Source organism: Suncus etruscus, chromosome 17, assembly GCF_024139225.1.
Source record: "Suncus etruscus isolate mSunEtr1 chromosome 17, mSunEtr1.pri.cur, whole genome shotgun sequence".
NCBI lineage: Eukaryota > Metazoa > Chordata > Mammalia > Eulipotyphla > Soricidae > Suncus > Suncus etruscus.
Window position 1 is genome coordinate 53,211,428 of NC_064864.1, and position 17,041 is coordinate 53,228,468.

Here is a 17,041-nt window from a genome sequence, read left to right on the forward strand (position 1 = left end):
GCATGCCCGAAGAGTGCCAACCAAAAGAGACCCCAGAAAAACCACCCCAAGACACATCCTAGTCACAATGACAAACCCACAGATAGAGACAGAATTCTGAAAACAGCAAGATCAAAAGAAAAAATGACGTTCAAGCAAGCTTCCCTGAGATTCACAGCAGACCTGTCACCAGAAACACTCAATGCCAGAAAGCAGTGGTGGGATATTGTGACAAGACTGAATGAAATGAATGCTTCACCCAGAATACTATACCCAGCAAAACTCACTTTCCGTTTTGACGGAAAAATACATGGTTTCACAGACAAAAAACAGCTCAGAAACTTCACAGACACAAAACCAGTCTTAAGAGAAAAACTGAAAGACCTAATCTAAGACAAGACTACCCAAAAGACACACCAAATTTCGATATAAAGATGGCGTTAAATCCCAGGACAATTCTTTCTCTCAACGTCAATGGACTAAATGCACCAGTTAAGAGACACAGAGTGGCTAAATGGATCAAAAAACTCAATCCAACCTTCTGCTGCCTACAAGAAACGCACCTGAATAGTCAGAACAAACATAGACTCAAAATAAAAGGCTGGAGAAAAATTATCCAAGCAAACAACACCCGTAAAAAAGCTGGAGTGGCCATACTAATATCAGATAATGCAAACTTTATACTCAAGAAGGTTGTAAGGGACAAAGACTGATATTTTATATTAATCAAGGGGTACGTAGAGCAGGAAGAATTCACTCTCCTAAACATATATGCACCGAATGAGGGGCCAGCAAAATATTTAATACAACTGTTGACAAATCTGAAAAATAATATCAACAACAACACAATAATTGTGGGAGACCTTAACACGGCTTTGTCAACACTGGATAGGTCAACCAGACTGAAACCCAACAAGAATATACTAGACCTGAGGAGAGAAATGGAAGAAAGAGGCCTAGTGGATATATATAGGACACTCCATCCCCAGAAACCTGGATACACATTCTTCTCCAAAGTACATGGGACATTCTCCAGGATAGACTACATGCTGGCACATAAAATATACCTCCATAAGATCAAGAGGATAGAAATTTTGCAGACTACCTTCGCTGACCACAAGGCTCTGAAATTATTTGTGAACTCCAAATGGACTCAGAAGAAACACTTTAACACCTGGAAGTTAAACAGCCTCATGCTCAATAACCAGTGGGTCCGAGATGAAATCAAGGAGGAAATGAAAAGGTTCCTGGAAACAAATGACAATAAAGACACAAACTATCAGAACTTATGGGACACAGCAAAAGCAGTACTGAGAGGAAAATTTATAGCTTTGCAAGCACACATCAGGAAGGAAGAAGGAGCTTACCTGAGTAGCTCAATGACACAGCTAATAGAACTAGAAAATGATCAAAAAAAAAGACCCAAGAATAAGAAGACAGAAGGAAATAACAAAGCTGAGAGCAGAAATCAACAAAGTGGAAACTCAAAAAACTATCTGTAAGATCAACGAAAGCTGAAGTTGGTTCTTTGAAAAAATAAACAAGATTGATAGACCACTGGCAAACCTAACAAAGAAAGAGAGAGAGAGAAAAACTTGATAACTCGTATCAGGAATGAAAAAGGAGAGATCACTACTGATATGACAGAGATTCAAAGGTAATCAGAAACTACTTTGAAAAACTCTATGCCACTAAAAATGAGAACCTGGAAGAAATGGATAAATTCTTGGACTCTTATAATCTTCCACGGTTGAAGGAAGAGGATGTAGCATATCTAAACACCCCCATCACCATTGATGAAATTAAAACAGTAATCAAATGTCTGCTGAAAAACAAAAGCCCAGGTCCAGATGGATTCACTAATGAATTCTATCAAACTTTCCAAGAGGAACTACTGCCAATCTTGGCAAGACTCTTTCATGAAATTGAACAAACAGAAACACTTCCAAATAGCTTTTATGAAGCCAACATCACCTTGATACCTAAACCAGACAGAGATGCTAACAAAAAAGAAAATTACAGACCAATATCACTGAAGAATGCAGATGCAAAGATCCTCAACAAAATCCTGGCAAATAGGATTCAATGCCTCGTTAAAAAGATCATCCACTACGATCAAGTAGGTTTCATCCCAGGAATGCAAGGCTGGCTTAACATCCGTAAATCTATCAACATAATACACAACATCAATAACAAGAAAAATAAAAACCACATGATCATATCAATAGATGCAGAGAAAGCATTTGATAAGGTCCAACACCCATTCTTGATCAAAACTCTCAGCAAGATGGGAATGGAAGGAACCTTTCTCAATATAGTGAAGGCCATCTACCACAAGCCAGAGGCAAATATTGTGCTCACTGGAGAAAAACTGAAAGCCTTTCTTCCAAATTTTGGCACAAGACAAGGCTGTCCTCTCTCACCATTCCTATTCAACATAGCACTGGAAGTACTTGCTATAGCGATTAGGCAAGAAAAGGATATCAAGGAAATCCAGATAGGAAAGGAAGAAGTCAAGCTCTCACTGTTTGCAGATGACATGATACTCTTCTTAGAAAACCCTAAAGACTCTATCAAAAAGCTTCTAGAAACAATAGACTCATATAGTAAGGTGGCAGGCTACAAAATTAATACACAAAAATCAATGGCCTTTCTATACACCAATAGTAATAAGGAAGAAATGGACATTAAGAAAACAACCCCATTCACAATAGTGCCACACAAACTCAAATATCTTGGAATCAACTTGTCTAAATATGTGAAGGACCTATACAAGGAAAACTATAAAACTCTGCTTCAAGAAATAAGAGAGGACACACGGAAATGGAAACACATACCCTGCTCATGGATTGGCAGGATTAACATCATCAAAATGGCAATACTCCCCAAGGCATTATACATATTTAATGCCATCCCTCTAAAGATACCAATGACATTCTTCAAAGAAGTGGATCAGACACTTTTGAAATTCATTTGGAACAATAAACACCCTCGAATAGCTAAAGCAATCATTGGGAAAAAGAATATGGGAGGAATTACTTTCCCAAACTTTAAACTGTACTACAAAGCAACAGTTATCAAAACAGCATGGTATTGGAATAAGGACAGGTCCTCAGATCAGTGGAATAGGCTTGAATACTCAGAAAATGTTCCCCAGACATACAACCACCTAATTTTTGATAAAGAAGCAGGAAATCCTAAATGGAGCAGGGAAAGCCTCTTCAACAAGTGGTGTTGGCACAATTGGATAGCCACTTGCAAAAAATTGAACTTAGACCCCCAGCTAACATCATGTACGAAGGTAAAATCCAAATGGATTAAAGACCTCGATATCAGCCCCCAAACCATAAGATATATAGAACAGCACATAGGCAAAACACTCCAGGACATTACAGGCATCTTCAAGGAGGAAACTGCACTCTCCAAGCAAGTGAAAGCAGAGATTAACAGATGGGAATATATTAAACTGAGAAGCTTCTGCACCTCAAAGGAAATAGTGCCCAGGATACAAGAGTCCCCCACTGAGTGGGAGAAACTATTCACCTAATACCCATCAGATAAGGGGCTAATCTCCAAAATATACAAGGCACTGACAGAACTTTACAGGAAAAAAACATCTAACCCCATCAAAAAATGGGAAGAAGAAATGAACAGACACTTTTACAAAGAAGAAATACACGTGGCCAAAAGACACATGAAAAAATGTTCCACATCACGAATCATCAGGGAGATGCAAATCAAAACAATGATGAGATACCACCTCACACCCCAGAGAATGGCACACATCACAAAGAATGAGAATAAACAGTGTTGGCGGGGATGTGGAGAGAAAGAAACTCTTATTCACTGCTGGTGGGAATGCCGTCTAGTTCAACCTTTATGGAAAGCGATATGGAGATTCCTCCAAAAACTGGAAATCGAGCTCCCATACGATCCAGCTATACCACTCCTAGGAATATAACCTAGGAACACAAAAATACAATACAAAAATCCCTTCCTTACACCTATATTCATTGCAGCACTATTTACCATAGCAAGACTCTGGAAACAACCAAGATGCCCTTCAACAGACGAATGGCTAAAGAAACTGTGGTACATATACACAATGGAATATTATGCAGCTGTCAGGAGAGATGAAGTCATGAATTTTTCCTATACATGGATGTACACGAAATCGATTATGCTGAGTGATATAAGTCAGAGAGAGAGAGAAAAACGCAGAATTGTCTCACTCATCTATGGGTTTTAAGAAAAATGAAAGACACCCTTGTAATAATAATTTTCAGACACAAAAGAGAAAAGAGCTGGAAGTTCCAGCTCACCTCAGGAAGCTCACCACAAAAAGTGATGAGTTTAGTTAGGGAAATAACTACATTTTGAACTGTCCTAATAACCAGAATGTATGAGGAAAATGGAGAGCCTGTCTAGATTATAGGCGGGGGTCAGGTGGGGAGAAGGGTGACTTGGGACATTGGTGATGGGAATGTTGCACTGGTGATGGGTGGTGTTCTTTACATGACTGAAACCCAAAGACAATCATGTATGTATTTAAGGTGTTTAAATAAATTAAAAAAAATGTTTTATTTAAAAAAAAAGATCTGTCAGGAGTCTTTTTAATACCATTTATAAAGTATGTGCACAACACAAAACATAGGTATTCAGTCTTTGTTCGTGGAGATCAACGGAAGCTCATCCTCCACTGGTAATTTAAATTTCAGAGTAACAGTAAAAATTATTTATTGCATGATTACTCAAATTGTGACTTGTTTAGCCATTATAAGAAATCTTTGCATTTGTGCTTGGTGTGTCATTCCCCCTGGGTAAAATCCAGTGGCAAAGATTCAGTCTAGTTGTATATATGTAAATTCCAGTACTTCTATTTTCTCTCATAAATGTAAGGCATTTAATTATATAGGGCTTTGCAGACTCAGTATTTTTCTCTGTAAAAGAGTAATTATGTTCTGTACACTCTGGTCCAGTTTCCTGTTTCCCTGTATTCAGCTTATAGTGAATGGTTTTTCTTCCATTTTTTTCCTTTTAACATTTTTTAATTGATACCACTGTAAACTACAAGTCTTTCATAGTTATATTTTAGGCATATAGTGATAGTAATTGGGGCCATTCCCACCACCATTATTGACCTCCCTCAACCAGAGTTCCCAGGATGCGCCCCATACACCCACCATTTAGCCCCTGGTCTACCAGTATAACAGGAACATTTTGTTTTTAAATTGTTATAATTTGGGTCTCTTGATTTTATTGTCCTTGACTTTGTCTAGGGTATTTAGTTCTGACCATTTTTTTTCATACAAAGCACCTGAGACCACTTAACCCCTGGGCCCAACAATTTTTATTTTTATTTTCTCAATTTTTAGAAAGATGTAGAAATATGAGGTAAAACAAAGTGATTTATTTTCCATGGTTCTATGATAAAGGCAGGAGCCCTTAACTAGAAAATATATTTTAAAAAAAAATTAAAGAAAACAAAGGGGTCGGGTGTAGCAGGAGAGTTTTTTTGTTTTTGTTTATTTTTTGCATAAGTGCAGTAAACACTGGGGGAATTAGAACAGAAATATCCTTGCCTTAAAAAAAAACCACAGGGTATCTTTGCCCATGAAGCATACTGTCATAAGATTGACTATAGGCTCTGGGCATACAAATTGTCCAACCCCAAGGTCCTTCTTTATGATCCCAGAAAAAGTTCTACTCAGTCACAGTTGTCATAGTCAATCTTCTGTAATTAAAGGTCTTGGTTTTTGCACAGATTGTAAGTTGAAAGCTGGGTGTAATGGAATATCTAATTTCATCTCACTGTTAAATGGCGAGGCAGGAAAACCTGCACTAAAAGCAAGTTGTTTCCTTGTCCTCAAGGTGTCATACGAACCTACCCTTGAGCAAGTCGGTGCCAGGGCAGCATTAAGGCCTCCTCAAGAGGAGTTTCAATCCTGATATAGCTGCGGAAAACCATGCTGGTTCTAAGAATGGGATCAAAGATTCGTGATTGGATGGTTGATGTCCAATCAATAGAGGTCAAAGTCAAGTCACCCGACAAATGTTCAAGGTGAAAAGTGCCTCTGAGAGATGCAAATCAAAACAACTATGAGGTACCATCTCAGACCAAAGAGAGTGGCACACATCACAAAGAATGAGAACAAGCAGTGCTGGCAGGGATATGGAGAGAAAGGAACTCTTATTCACCACTGGTGGGAATGCCATCTAGTCCAACCTTTATGGAAAGCAATATGCCTATTCCTCCCAAAACTGGAAATTGAGTTCCCATATGATCCAGCTACATCACTCCTAGGGAGATACCCTAGGAACACAAAAATACAATACTAAAATCCCTTCCTCACACCTATATTCATTGCAGCACTATTTACAATAGCCAGACTCTGGCATCTTGGTTAAAATGCCGTTCAACAGATGAATGGCTATACACAATGGAATATTATGCAGCTGTCAGGAGATATGAAGTCATGAAATTTTCCTATACATGAATGTACATGGAATCTATTATGCTGAGTAAAATAAGTCAGGAGAGAGATAGACAGAGAATAGTCTCACTCATCTATGTGTCTGAAGAAAAATAAAAGACATTTTTGCAATAATTATCAGAGACAAAAGAGAGGAGGGCTGGAAGGTCCAGCTTATGACATGAAGTTCACCACAAATGTGGTGAGTGCAGTTAGAGAAATTACTACACTGTGAACTATCATAATAATGTTAATGAATGAGGGAAGTAGAAAGCCTGTCTAGAGTACAGACTGGGGTGGGGTGGAGAGGAGGGAGGTTTGGGACATTGGTGATGGGAATGTTGCACTGGTGAACGGGGGTGTTCTTTACATGACTGAATCCCATGTGTCTTTTGGCCATTTGTATTTCTTCTTTTAGAAATTGTCTGTTATTTTCTTCTCCCTATTTTTGATGGGGTTAGATGTTTTTTCTTGTTAATTTCTGTCAGTAACTTGTATATATTTGATACTAGCCCTTGTCTGAGGGGTATTGGGTGAATAGTTTCTCCTATTCTGTGGGGGCTTTTGAATCCTAGGCACTATTTCCTTTGAGGTGCAGAAGCTTTTCAGCTTAATATAGATCAGTCTATTTATCTCTGCTTCGATTTGTTTTTAGAGTGCTGTTTCTGCCTTGAAGATGCCATTACTTTCAATGTCATGGAGTGTTTTATTTATGTGTTGTTCAATAGATTATATGGTTTTGGGTCTTATATTCAGGTCCTTAATCCATTTGGATTTGACCTTTGTGTGGGGTGTTAGATGGAGATCTGAGCTCCTTTTTTTTTTTTTTTTTTGCAAGTGGCTGACCAGTTGCCCCAACACCAGTAAATTGACCCATCACTACTGAGGAAATTAAAAAAGCAATAAAAAGTTTTCTCAAAAACAAAAGCCTAGAGCCAGATGGATTTACTAATAAATATTTTCAAATCCTTCTAGAGGAACTTCTACCAACCCTTTTTAGGCAGGCTCTTTCATGAAATTAAAAAATCAGGAACACTCCCAAATAGTTTTTATGAAGCTAATATCACTCTGATACCAAAATCAGACAGAGAAGTTGCAAGAAAAGAAAACTACAGACCAATATCCCTGATGAACACAGGTGCAAGGATCCTCAACAAAATTCTTACAAATAGAATCTAATGCCTCATCAAGAAGGTCATACACCACGACCAAGTAGGATTCATTCCAGGAATGCAAGGATGGTTTAACATATGTAAATCAATCAACATAATATACCATATAAACAAAAAGAAAACTTAAATCTATATGATCATATCAATAGATTCAGAGAAAGCATTAGATAAATTCCAACATCCATCTTGGTAAAAACTCTCACCAAGATTAGAATGGAAAGAACTTTTCTTAATATTGTCAAGGTCATCTACCATAAGCCAATAGTAAATATTATTCTCAAAACTTTTTCTTCCTTTATGGAATTCTCTCTTCCTTTTTAACATTTCCTAAATAAAACACACATGTAATTGTCAGCATGGGGAGATGTTGAGAGAAAGACAAAAAGAGAGGCAGAGAAAGAACAGTGAGATACATAGGAGAGAGAAGGTGAGAGAGATTATACTAAATCTAAACACTAAAGCTAATAGTGTTGAGTGAAGGTTAAATGAGTCTATTTGTAGCCATGCTCACTAATTACACTAACCATACTAAAAATAAGTTGATCTCTGCTTATTCCCCAATCTCCTAAAATGTAGTTTCCTGGACGCTGACCCACAGTTCTTCAACACATAACATTACAGGATAGATGAACATTTGAGTGTGGATTTCATTGACTTTCTAAAACAAAATTCTATGTTTTGAGGGTTACAAGCATCAGTATCACCTTGTAGACTCTGTAAAAAAATGTTTATACTTGACCTTAATACAGACCTCAATATACAATCTCTTGATCCAGAGTCCAGGGAATTTCTGTTTCTTTTCTTTTTACAAAATAGATTACCAGCCATCTCTCAAAAAAAAAATTTTTTTTTGGCTTTTGGGTCACACCCGGCAGCACTCAGGAGTTACTCCTGGCTCTGCACACAGAAATAGCTCCTGGCAGGCTCAGGAGACCATATGGGATTCAAATCACCATCCTTCTGCATGAAAGGCAAACAACCTACCTCCATGCTATCTCTCCAGCCCCCATCATCTCTCAAAAATTATAATCTGATATATTAAACATTTTTAATATATCAGAAATAACTAAATATTCATCAATTTGTTACCTTTTCAAAATAGAGTTTTTACTCTTAGAGTTAGTTGTTGATCTGGCAAACACCTGTCTGGCCAGTTACACAAGCAATTACTTTTTAGTAATCTATTGTGACTGGTGCTAAAGCTTTCATTTAGTAGTCCTTCCCTTTCTTCTGTTTTCTTCCTCTTTAGCTCATGATATGTGAATTACTACCAGAGTCTAAGAATGTTATTCTGTAAAGTGGAAAATTTAGGATTCTCAAGGTAAAAAAGATGGTCTAAGTCAGATATGAAAAATAATTAAATTTTTAATGAGTAAAGTGACAAAGTTATGAATTTTTTTTGTTATAAAAGCCATTGTCAGTCTAGGTACTCTTTTATACTACTTTTCCTGTAAGGAAATATCCTTGAAAGACCTTTGAAGGGGCCGGCGAGGGGGTGCTAGAGGTAAGGTGTCTGCCTTGCAAGCGCTAGCCAAGGATCAGGACCGCAGTTCGATCCCCCGGTGTCCCATAGGGTCCCCCCCAAGCCAGGGACAATTTCTGAGCACTTAGCCAGGAGTATCCCCTGAGCATCAAACGGGTGTGGCCAAAAATCCAAAAAAAAAAGACCTTTGAAGAAATATAGTATTCCATCATCTTTATTTGGAATACTATACACCTAATTTAGAATTAGTCTATCAGTCATTCTTGTAATATAAAACCATGTCTGTTATGTTAACATTTTAGTGTATAACTTTTATATTTTCTATTAATCTTCTATATCTTATACTGATTTATTAGAAATATGAATATATCATTAGCAAATTATGACTCAGGAATACTTTGTTAATATCACCCAAAACTTTTCAAAATAAGTTACTCAAAATCAGCACCTTTTATATTGATCACACTTTTTATTAGTTCAGCTATGGTTTAGTGGTTTAATCTTTAAAAAGAAGACAGGGTTATATATTTTATCTCTTTATCCAATGACCTAATTTTATGAAATACCAGAGTGAAGCTTCTAAACTATTAATTAAAGACATGAACCTTTCACAGATTGATGGTGTAATATAAATATTCATCAAATATTTGTTTTTAAAGCAGAGTAGCTAAATTTACATATAGATTACATTTTAGATATATTAAATATTTTATTTTATCCTGATAGCTTCGAACATTCATATTTTTATGATTGTTATCTCTAGATAAAGTGTCTACATTTTTGTATATGTGGTTTAGTGAGAGGCCTAATTCTCAGTAGAATTCAAATCATTAATTTGCAAATTGCTTCTAAGAAAGCAAGATGTGCTGGAGTGATTTTAAGCAGTATAAATAAGAATTAGGAAACTGGAACTATGTGATATGTCTAAGTCATGCTAAGCATATTTCCTTTCTCCTCTTAATACAAGGTTTATAGGAACAGAGAGATAGTACAGCAGGTAAAGTGCTTGCCTTGCATGTGCTTGACTAGGGTTAGATCCCCGGTACCCCATCTCGTTCCCCAAGCCCTCCATGAGTGATATCTGGGTGCAGAGCCATGGGTAAGTCTTGAGATCACTGAATGTGCCCATCATCAAATTTTTTATAGATGGTGAGAAGTGGGTAAATTTATCAAGTTCTAATATTTGATGCCAAATATTGATCAACTTAATCTCATCTTGAACTTTGCTTGAAAAAAATGGTAATTTTTTTACTCATAGTTTATTGCACACACACAGTTTTGAAAACCACAACATACATACATGCATACACACACCTTTGGCTAAGCTCTTCTACAAATCCTGACTATGACTAGATTTGTGGCTGAGCCCCCCATTTTCTCTTCTTTTTTCTTTCAAGAAGTTTTTAGGAAACATGGAATAGTAGTTTAGTATCATCTGTGAATATATTAGAAGTCTGGATATTTAAATCTACCAGACTGAATATATTATAAACTAAGAAAAATGTTCACAAATTTGTACTTTATTCATTTAATAAATAAAGCATAAATAATAGATAATAAATAATAAATTAGATGTGTGCTAATCTATATGACTTCTAACTTTAGACCACACTATCTTTAATATAGTTCACATATGATTTTGATAACAAAATCAGCTTTATTAGTTTTTTCTGTAAAACATAAATTGACTCAGAGTGTAGACATATATCACTTTTTCATGAAATGAGAGGACATTATAATTCACAAATAAAGTAATTGGTATGTATTACCAGACAAGATCAGTTCACAGGAATCTTCCTTTACTAGTTTTGCTCCATTTCTTCTATATCTGATTTTTTATTCTCCATGCCTCATAACTGTGTGATCTTAGTCAATCACTTGAATTATTTTAATTAATTTAATGACAGTGCATCACATTGTTGGCATAATTGATCATAATACATTTGTTTCCAGATAAGTGAAAACAAAGTTATTGAAAAAAATACAAAGAAAATTAAAATGGAAGAGAAGAAAACAGAGAAATAAAAGTATAATAACTAGCATATCTGTGAAAATTACTGTATCTCTAATAAAGTCATTAATACAATGGCAGAAAATTTAGTAAGTTTCTGCTGTTAGCTTTTCATTCTGTTAAATTGGGGTGTTTCTTTAGGGATGACAACTTCAAAAATTGTTGTACAAAAATTCAAAGCACTATTACTGATATTATGATTGTTAGTGACATGTAATCAGCTGCCTGGCCTCTTGGAAAATAGAAGATATGGAATAGGGTGCTCTCATTTATTCCAAAAAAGCTCCAGTAATATCAGCCCGAAAGCTGAAATACCTAAAATATCGTAAGATTGGTGTATCTGAAGGGAATCTTAAAGGGTCAGTGATGATGCAGGACCATTGAGGAAATGGTGATTCTGAATGATGGAGGCAGCAAGACAACTTCAGAGGGTTGGGGCTTGGCCAACCTTCTCTTCCCAAGATGACCAGCTTTCTGCTGCATGGGCCAGTGTACCCATAAGCTTTCACAGCCCGGTTTTCATCTATCTCATTTGAGAAAAGAGTGAGTCTATGGAATTAGCCCCATTCAAACATGGTAACTGTGTTTTTAGGCATGGATACAGCTGCCAGAATTTTGGAAGCAGAAAATATAAAGGGGAGGGTTCCCGCCCATGCCCCACAAATAATGTGGTGATATCAGCCCCCAAACCAGCATACCTGAAATGTGGGCAGATTTGTGTCCTCAAAGGGAATCTTAAGGGTAAGTAAAGAGGCAAAATTCTTAGATATTTACTTTTCAGTCATTGAAAAGTGGGTGGTGGGCCAGGGAGTTAATCTAAGTGGCAAAACATATTACAGGTACAAAGTTCTTAGCTTAATCTCAGCACATTGTGGTTTCCCTTAGCACTGCCGGATGTGACTAATAGTTCCAGACCAGAGACAATGATCTACTCTTAGAGGAGCAAATAAAAACCGTTTCATTTTAAGTGTTCATATATATATATACATATATATATATCTACATATATATATGTATATATATACACACACACACAAGTGGTGACAATAAAATGAGTTTACCATTTATATTTTTCCTTCTCTAAGATGTTATTTTTTTATATCTTACTAACTAATTTTCTAGAGAACTAGGAATAAGTTTTAGAGTGTGGTGATCAATTTTATGTGCCAGTTTCTCTGAACATTTACACATTTATTAAAATATTATTATGTAAGTTTTTGCAAGGATGTTTCAGGATAAGATGAAGACTTGAATTGTTAAACTGAGTAATGATGTTTGCCTTCTCTAATGCAGGTGGGCCTCATCTAACTAAAAATTACATGGGACAAAAGGTGTAATGCACAGTGGTCCTTATATTTGAGTGCCTTTCAATTGGGACATCAGAATTCTTGCCTTCTTACATTAAGTGAAATGTTGATTCTTTCTAGGCCTTGAGATTCTAATTGTTTTCTGATATACCAGTGATATTCTTGAGCTTTCACCTAGCTTAGCAATTCATCCTACAGATCATTGGACTTGTCTATTTTTATAATCACTCAAATGTTGACATGATATTACTAGAATAATTTTCTACATTTTTGTCCACACCCATTGACTCTCAGGGGTTACCCTGGCTATGCACTTAGAAATTACTCCCGGCTTGGGGGCCCATATGGGACGAACCGCAGTCCATCCTAGGTTAGCCCCATGCAAGGCAAATGCCCTACCATATATGTGTATATATATATATATATATATATATATATATATATATATATATATATATAACTTATTTTACATCTATCTTCTGGTGAACTATGACTAGTATATAGAAAAATAATATACAAATTCTTGTGGTTGGTGGAGAGAAAGAATTATGGCTTCCAAAGGCTGTTCTTCATGTGCCACTACAGACAATACTTTAGCAGTTTTATGGTAGCAGTTTTAGCAGGGATGTGATACTTGTGATAGTTCTTAAGTTTGGAAATTCTGAGGATCACCATGGCAACTATGGTAGTGCCTGTGAGCTTCTAGTGCTAACCTTTGTTAGCTCTGAAAGCCAAGCAATGCCAAAGATCAATCATCATGCTTTCTCCCAGCCCAAGAAGCCATTTTAACCCATAAATACTTGAATAAGGTCAAATTTTATGAGTGGGTTAAGGTGGATTAAGACCTAAAACTAAGGTTAAATTTTTATGTTATGTATTGTCCTTCCACTGTAACTTTACCTTGTCCTCTTTCTTTGCATCCTTGTTCTCATAATTACAAATAAAAAAATTAAAAAAAAAATTTTTTTTGAATGTTACCTTAATATCAGGTGATTGTGGGAATAATTTGAATAAGCCAGCTGTACAAATTCTTTCTACTTTGCTTCTGAAAATAAGTTCTAAGTCAAATTATCCTTACTATTATAAGTCATCTCTTCTGGACAACATGACTCAGTTCCCTTGAAGACTGTAGAATAATTTAGTCAAACTAATTTCATTCTTTATGGTAATGGGATAAAACATTCTACCTTACTGACACTAAAAGTCTTGCTTTCACAACAGATCTCGGTTGGGTTGTTTCCATGATCAACAACATCCTTGTGTGACATTGGGGATGTATATATTTGAGATGTGTGTACATGTGATCATCAAATTTCTATTTATTTCATCTTCTCAATGATAGATTTTGTATTTTCACATCCTCTATCAGTGGTCCTCAAACTATGGCCCGTGGGCCACATATTGTTTTTGTATCTGTTTTGTTTCTTTATTGCAAAATAAGATATATACAGTGTGTATAATAATTTATTCATAAGTTTTGTTTTTACTATAGTCAGACCCTCCAATGGTCTGAGGGACAGTGAATTGGCCCCCTGTTTAAAAAGTTTGAGGACCCCTCAAATCAAAGGATGAGTAGCCTTTCCTCATCTATGGAACAAATAAAATAGTAAAACAGCAAGTTGTTGAAAATATTCGTGGGAAAGAAGAATAGACAATACTTATGATCAGAAAACTAAAACAGAACTTTGATCAGTTAAGGTATTACTTATTAAACTATTTTGCAAAACGTGGGTTTTGTTTACCCATATGTTCATTGACATTGGCTTATTTATTGTAATTAAGGACTGAGATATTGTTATTTCAATCAGATCCAGAGGTGATCCCAAGAATTTCAGGATTATCAAGTGTGTCTAACTTTAGAATAGTTGAAAATACTACCAGATGGGAAGAATTATAATAAGCAAAAACTTAAACTTTACTTGTCATAAGTTTTTACCTTTGAATCAGGAATTCAATGCTGACAATTTTCCATCCCTCTTCCCTACCTACCCTCCTGCCTCAGTTTCATGGCTGCAGAAAGGTAAAATGAGCAGATAAGTTTTTCTCCTCCCTGGGTCTGTGCTGCAACACAGCTTTGGTGAAAATGCTAGCATGGCATTTCAGATCTTTTCTTATAAGTAAAAAGGAAATACCTTAATAAATATTTGGCAATTTTGCATTTAGCTTTAAGCTTCCAATATTCAAATTCAAGGACAGTAGTAAAAACTCACAACTCAGTCTTGCCTGAAAATAAATCCAAGAATAGTGCCAACTTCACAAAGTAAGTATGAAATAAGATGTTTCCCTTGGCTATTAATATAATACCCTAATTAGTTCCAAACCACTAGCTTTGATGGAAAGTTTTCTTATTTTTGCCACTTTGATATATATTTTTAGTTCAATTCTGTTTCACAACCAGAGTCCCATTGGCAAATGCTACATAATAAATTTTTAGTTTTGTATAAGATAGGAATTACATGGCAAATGAGCCTATAAATATGTTCTGAATCTTTCAGAGCATGTAGTCTTGAATCTAATATTTTGTGATTTTCATGTCTTCATTAGAAACTGCTAGAACATTAATATGGTGTTTGTTGAACGTGAAAAGGTGATAAGTCATACTTATGTTTAGTCTTTCCTTCCTGTAGTTATTGAATAAACAAATGAGTACAAATAAATATCTGAGTTATTAAATAAAATTCTGAGTTTTCTTAAGTATAGCTTACTGATTTACTTCATTTTAATTTTTAATAAATAATTCTTCAATTAAATTACTGTAAGATACATAACTATAAAGTTGGTAATGATTGAGATACAGTCATACAGTGATGGTCATACAATACAACACCCATCCCTTCCCCACTGTCAACATCAATGTTCCCAGTTTCCCTCCTGCTTTCCCACCTACCCTCCACCTTGTCTGCTTCTGTGACAGACGTTTTTGTTTTTTCTCTCTCTTCCTTTTTCTTCCTTTTTTTAGACTGGTTTTGCAAAGTTGTACTGAAGGAGTATCATGCATGTCAACTTATCTTCTTTTAGATGGGAAAGTCAATTGATCCTGCCTTTTGGGAAAACAATGTACTGTTTTTCAGAAAACTAGAAATTGAGCTTCCATATGTCCTGGAAATACTACTCCTAAGAATATACTCTAAGTTCCTCCAAATCCCCAAAACACAATGCACTCCTATGCTCATTGCAGTATTATTCACAGCAGCCAGAATATGGAAACAAACCAAGTGCCCAAGAACAGATAAGTGAATAAAGAAACAGTGGGAACATCTACACAATGGATTATCACACAGCTTTTAGGAAAAATGAAGTCATGAAAGTTGCTTATATGTGGATGGATATGTAGAGCAAATTTTTGCTGAGCAAAGTGAATCAGAGGGACAGGGATAGAAAGAACAATTAATTTGTGGCATATAAAAATGATAGTATGGTAATAATATTCAGATATAATAGAGGCAGGGGCCAGGAGTTTCAATTCTTTATAGGATGCTTGCCACAAATAGTGGAAGAGTATAGTTAGGCCATAGAAGGGACCACTATGACATTGATAGTTGGAAATCATCACTCCAGCTTATTAATTTTCTGACTCCTGTCTCTTGTTAGTGGTACAAAGAACAATGAGAAGAAACTCATAATGATTCTTCTTAAAGGCAATGAAAATGTAGATATTTTTTCTAGGAGGAGAAGCAAGGTGCTAGACTCAATACCTAAGAAGTTTTTACAAACTCTTTTTTATTTTAGAATTTTAATTAGTTCACCTAAGTTTCTTTTTTTATTACATATAATTTTTATTTTAATCATAGAGGCTTACATATCGTTCACCTAAGTTTCTAAAGCTCGACTCCTCCACCAAGAACTCACGTCCATCAATTCACCCTTTTCTGCATTTTATAAGTATGTAATCATTTTGTGTAAAATAATAAATAAAAGAGGAAAGCAAACTGTTGAGAAGTGTCAATTTCCTGAACTGATTATCATTATGCGAACATTTTACCCAGTTGAGACTGCACTCTGCATGTTTGAGTTTTGGGTCATAAATATAATTCTCAACTCAACATATTGACTCAATAAGGCTATGCTCAAGGAGTTGAGCAGGTAGATGTGCCTTCCACATCAACTCCACATGTCCCATAATAAGAACTGAGATACTTGAATTCACAGATTTGTTAATATAGCATTCTTTTTATTTTATTTTGTACAAAGTGTACTGTTACATGAAAACAAAAGGACCTAGTATAAATAAATATATCTACAAATATATATAATATAGGTAGATTTAAGTATAATAGCTATGGAGATTTGAAGCCATATCTGCATGTAATCTCTCTCTATGTACTTTAAAGAATTAACAGGCTAATGAAGAATAAAATGCAGTTTATCTCTTATTAATATTTTAGATTATTCAGACTGTATATTTTATTTCACAATCTTATTTTATTTTTATATTAAAATATATCTATTAGTATGGTAAATATCAAAGACAATAGAGATAAGGGCAAAGAAAGGCAGCTCATGGTACAAAGCTTCCTACAAAAAGCAGGAAAGTGCAATTAGAGCAGAGAATGACAGTGATATATGGAAATGATTAACCTGGACAAAAATTGGGTACTGAAATGAAATAAAGTAAT